Here is a 5,489-nt window from a genome sequence, read left to right on the forward strand (position 1 = left end):
TGGGTTTGGTCGGTCGGGATGGATGCGCCCGACATACTCCAGTCCGGCGATGGGCCATTGAAAAGCCGTCGGTAGCGTCCGTTAGTCGGGCACTCCCGGCTTTCAGTCGGGGCGCTCCGACCGTCAATCGGCCGATATGCCCGTCAGTCGGTCGGTCGGCCAGTCGGAGATGGCCAGTCGGTCGGCCAGCCGGTCGGTCGGTCGGCCAGTATCCACAACAAGGTTTTTTATTAATGAGGCAACTAGCCACAATAGTTCTGGAAAAAGTTGCAACAGTTAACCAAGAAACTATGACTATTGAAAATTATCTCAAAAGAAAGTTGTTAAATTGTTTATCAAGAGGCTATATTAGAATGCGTCAACTCTATATATAATAGATGGATTGTTCAATAAAATATTATTTCATGGAGCTCTCTTTCCTTTCTTTCATCCCTATATTACCGATGTGCAACTTAACATCCATCACATGATTAATATGATAAGTAAATCTGTCATTTGGTCATTGTTTGACATTCACTTGTTCAGAATAGGGCGTTGCTAGTTTATATTCAAACTTTTGTATCCTTCAGGGATGATAATTTTTATTCGTCAAGTGGCACAAACTCAGCACCCAGATCTGCAAAGAGAGCTATATAGCAGGGACTTTTTCTCTAGGGCATCCAACAAGTGAGTAGATACAAAGCTGGAATTATATGTTTAGGATGGTGCAAAATGCACATAATTTCGGCTTTATCAGCTCATCCACATGCAGTCTTACAATTGTCTTCTCCCACGAGACTTGCAGTACTCTTCATAATTTAATAATTATTGCATCATGGCTGTGATTAATTATGTCATTATAAATGCTTTTTTTCCCATTTGTATGTGTACTTTGTCTGACCTATAAAACTCACCAACCACACGAGGTGAATTCCGAATCCTAGACCCAGCATACATTATAGCCATGTTGAAGTTAGGCTGGGCTCAGTACAACCTCCTGAAATAGTCAAATAAGACTACGTTTATACGCTATTTCTAAATATAATGTTGTCGAATTTGTCGTTGAGTTGACTGGGTCTTCTCTCCCCTTCACGTCCCCTCTTGCCATCCCATCCACCTCACTGGCATGGTGACGCAGACTCCGTCTTCTCGTCCCTGGAGCCCACACTTTGAGCCCACCCAAACACTTCCGAAGGCACTGAAGATTCCAGGCCTATTTCCTATTGGGCCTTTTGAACCGGCCTGAATTCCAGCCTGAACTTGGCCTACCTTTACAAGGGTATGTAAAGAAAAAGAAAAAATTAAAGGGCTTAGAAAGTTGGAGGTCCGCTAAATACTGCAGTTCCACCTTCTCTCTCTCTCTCTCTCTCTCTCGTTATTTTCTGTTCAAAAGGTATCTGCATACCTAGTAAAAAAATCAATAATTACTTCTTTGAAAAGCATTCCTCTTTTCATGAGAATTGATAAATATTTTTTATAATTTTTTGAATAGAACATATCGAGAAATAATCAAAGACTCTTCTATCCCAAATATTAATCCTCAACATTTTAGTAATGTTTGAATATTTTTATAGATTGGACTGAGAATTACATGTTGGCCGATCCACTTATATTTCTAAGAGCTCATCCAAATTCAATCTAAGTTATAGTCATTGAATTAAATGGAGATTTTTTTTTCTTACCATAAAATTTATTTGTGCCTCAATAGTATTTGATTGATACACAGCCATATATAAATGGACAGCTTTTCATGAATCCATAAAATTTTCAATTTAATCTATAAAAAAATATTCAAATAGACACCTAAACATATCGATAATGAAAATTATCTTTGAAAGATTGACTGAAGTAATTTCTCTCCTGCAAGACTATAAATACTCTTCATGTTTAACACTCATGTTTATCAAAAATAAATTAAGAATGCATTTAGTTAATTATTAAAAAATATTTTTTATTTTAAAAAATAAAAATTAAAAAATAATATTTGGTAACATCATAAAAAATCAAAAATCAAAATCAAAATAATTATTTTATATATAAAATAAAAAAATTTATTTTTAAAATTTTTTTTATTTTTTTTATTTTCACACATCTAAAACGCCAAATCAAAAAGTAAAGAGTCCGAATCCTTCTCTATCGTCGAGCTCTTCACCTCTCCACCTCATTTTTTTTTTCCTTCTGAATTTTTTCTCTCGTCGAGCTCTTCACCTATCATTTCCAAACGTTACTCTTTATTTTATAATAATATAGTTATCAAATATATTTTATTTTTTATTTTTATTTAATAATAAAAAAAAAAAAAATAAAATAAAAAATAATTATACTTTCTCTCGTCGAGCTCTTCACCTATCATTTCCAAACGTTACTCTTTATTTTATAATAATATAGTTATCAAATATATTTTATTTTTTATTTTTATTTAATAAAAAATAAAAAAAAATATTTTTTAAAATTAAAAATTAAAAGTATAACAAAATGTACCCTAAGCGAATCGGAGCTTACAACAGGAGCAATGTTTTTCCTTATAAATGCATTCAGCTAGCCATGTAAATGACTCTGTAAATTCTAATTTGTAAGTCGTTTTTGAGGCTACCATCATCTGTGTTCATATTTGGACCCTTCCATCGTCCTTGGCTGCGGATCCGGGTCTCACAATAAGTGTGAACAGGATGCGGGTAGGTATGAGGCGGAGCCAAACCCGACCCATTGACACTCCTTCACGAACCCGAAGCCAAAAACCTAAACCCTAGCCATCCACACCACGCCTCACCACCGCCCGCCCCCCCACTCGTACCATCTCCCATCACCCTCTCGCCACTTCCGAAATCGTAGTTATTAAACTTGCTTCTCCTCTCCTACTCGAAAATCCCTACTTCACTCCAGGCTCGTTCTCAGGTAGGGTAACTTCTTTCTCCTTCACTTAGTTCTTGTCTCTGAGCATGTTGTATTCTTCGATTGCCTTTTCATTTACCTTTTCCAGTTGCATGTATGTTCTTGATTGATTAATGCGCTCATATGTCTCAAATTTCCACGCAAATTGATGAAAAAGTTGCCTTTTTAATTCGAAAATTAGGTTTTCTTTTATTTAGCAACGGTAGATCGAGCACGAGTATTATATTCTACTTTCCTTACATCTAAGCACTTCTGCTTTGTAAATCTTTCCCCTTGTTTAATCTTATGTTGGAACCTGGTTTTCCTTGGATATTGTACTAGTTGCTGCACAAAATTAAACTGGAATCCATCCAAAGTACGATTTTTTATGAAGTGAGAGAAGCATTTCCTTTAAACAGTAGATCTTCACCTTTTGTTGCTGCTTCAATTTAGTAACGGTAACATGTCAGGATCAGTGGGAATGGGGAAGAAGCGGAAGCATGAGGGGGCTTCAGAAGCTCCAAAGAAGGAGGAAACCGCCCCAGTGAGACCCAGCGGACTCTTACAGGATGGAAAGAGGGGAGAGTTGAGAAGCAGAATGATTCTCCAGTCTTTAGAAACAAAGAGAAGGTTCTCGTTACATGCTCAAGGCGAATAACTTATAGGTAGACTGGAATGATTGTGCCTTTGGAACCGTAACTTTTGAAAGGTTCTTCTTTTTCTTTTATGTATTGTTGAATAATATTTAATCTGTATTGGTAGGTATCGACATTTGATGTTGAATGTGGTGTCTCTTCTTCGTCACTGCAAGAAAGATAGCAAGGTCGAATCTAAAGAGAGCAAAGGGGCTACCCTTAATGAGCTGGTTGAGCTCAGGAACTGCTCCAGCTGCTTGTTTTTTGAGGTACAGTATAAGTCTATTTATCGAATGTTACTTGCCCACCCAACTATTTGTGTGGGAGGTGCTGTGCTGGCTTTGTGATATCACCACAATATTAGTCCTCGGATGTACTTAAACTCAGCAACCATGAGCTTAGCATCTGGAAGCATTTGAGATCAAGGCTCTAGCTTCCATACAAGTGGTGGATACGTTACTATTTTTTTTTTAAATCAAGTGAAAGAGAAACCCTTTTTTCTTTCCAGTAACATGATTAGAATGCTGTCAGGTTGTCAGTCTAGCAGATTAAAAGCGAGTTTGGTTACATCTGATATTTCTACTCTATCATCACTGCTTTTTCTTTTTAATTTTTTTAATGCAATCATCATATTCCAATTTCTGTCTGTTGATTCCTTGTGTGATACTTTTACATCAGTGCAGAAAAGCAGAAAGATCTTTACCTCTGGATGGCCAAGTGCCCAAGTGGACCATCGTCAAATTCTTGGTTAATGCTGGTACGTATTGTCAATCCCTAACATCATATGAATCTGCATAATGTGTCTAAGTCTCTAAGAGGTTTGCAAATGATGTAGTAATCTTAATTCCCATTTGAACTTCATCATCAGCTGATCTGTCTTTTGATCGTAAATAAGAACTTGAAACAATTCTGTTGTGTCTGCTTACTCTGCGACCCTCATACATTTATGATTTAATTAACTATATGCCTTTCATTATTTATAGTGCACACGATGGAGGAATGAAGCTTACTGGAATCACTTAAAAGGATCTCGCCCAATCTTAACATTTTCCACAAATTTTGATAAGGAGCCTTACTGGAAGCTTTTAAAGGAGATCATAGTACAGGTATGGTGGTTTTGGTGCAGAAATTGAATTTCAAAAATTGTTCAGAATTTGAGTCCTTATGCTTGTTTAACAAGCATTTTTAAATAAACCTAAAATTTGGAAATAAGAAATGAAAATACTCACCTTATAAAGCCACCTTCTATTACAGAAAATGCAAATCGATATAAACTCTAGCTATGCCAAAAACTCTCCCGGTCAATTTATCACTTGATAGAGCTTTTAAAACAAAAAAAAAAACTAAATGGAAATATAAACCATGTTACATGGTTAATTAAACAGACTGACTCCAGAAAAATATAGTTTAATGGATAAGTCAAAACTTGAGGCATCAGTCTATGTGTGGCAAATAGAAGCTTGTTGTGATGCATTTTTGAAGTTTTTTGTTGTATCTCATCTTGGTGGTGCAGCTATATAGAATGCTGTAATTATGGTTGCCATTTCAAGATGAAATTGAGGCTCTTTCCTTTTGACCTTTTGCATGTCAAAGGCATCTATATTTTTTCCTGTTTGTGTGAACTCTGTGGTGTTTTCAGTATTCATATTTGCTGCTGTCAGATGTCAGGCATGCCAGTGGTATTGTGACCTTTAACAATGAAACAGAACCACCAATCGACTTGTAGAAAAATCATGATTTGGAATAGGGAAACTAATGTTGATTTGGCGAAGATGGGCCAGTGAAAATGTTTCATGGTTTCATTGTCTCAAGTACTAGCCACAAACATTTGGAAGAGAGATGTTCCAAACTTTGAAGAAGACATCAGGTTCAGGATTAACCTCATGAATCAATGTGTTCTTTAATCTTAACTTTACATTGCAGTTCTTAAAAAAAGAGTTTAGTCTTCTGGAGTAGTCGAGTAGATAAATGTGGTCTTTTCCAAATTCTGCATGACAAAGTGGT

General features: G+C 36.1%; 1 long non-coding RNA gene across 2 annotated transcripts; it reads left to right on the forward strand.

Moving 5' to 3' along the window:
• Positions 1 to 2,740: 2,740 nt before the first annotated feature.
• On the forward strand, positions 2,741 to 3,779 carry LOC140855466 (uncharacterized). 2 transcript variants are annotated; one of them, XR_012138390.1, is made up of 3 exons: positions 2,741 to 2,874; positions 3,321 to 3,515; positions 3,613 to 3,779. It is a non-coding gene; the product is annotated as an uncharacterized lncRNA (long non-coding RNA). The 2 variants fall into 2 exon arrangements; XR_012138391.1 differs by having other exon boundaries at positions 2,771 to 2,874; positions 3,327 to 3,515.
• Positions 3,780 to 5,489: the final 1,710 nt, after the last annotated feature.

This window comes from Elaeis guineensis, chromosome 2, assembly GCF_000442705.2.
Source record: "Elaeis guineensis isolate ETL-2024a chromosome 2, EG11, whole genome shotgun sequence".
NCBI classification, from domain to species: domain Eukaryota; kingdom Viridiplantae; phylum Streptophyta; class Magnoliopsida; order Arecales; family Arecaceae; genus Elaeis; species Elaeis guineensis.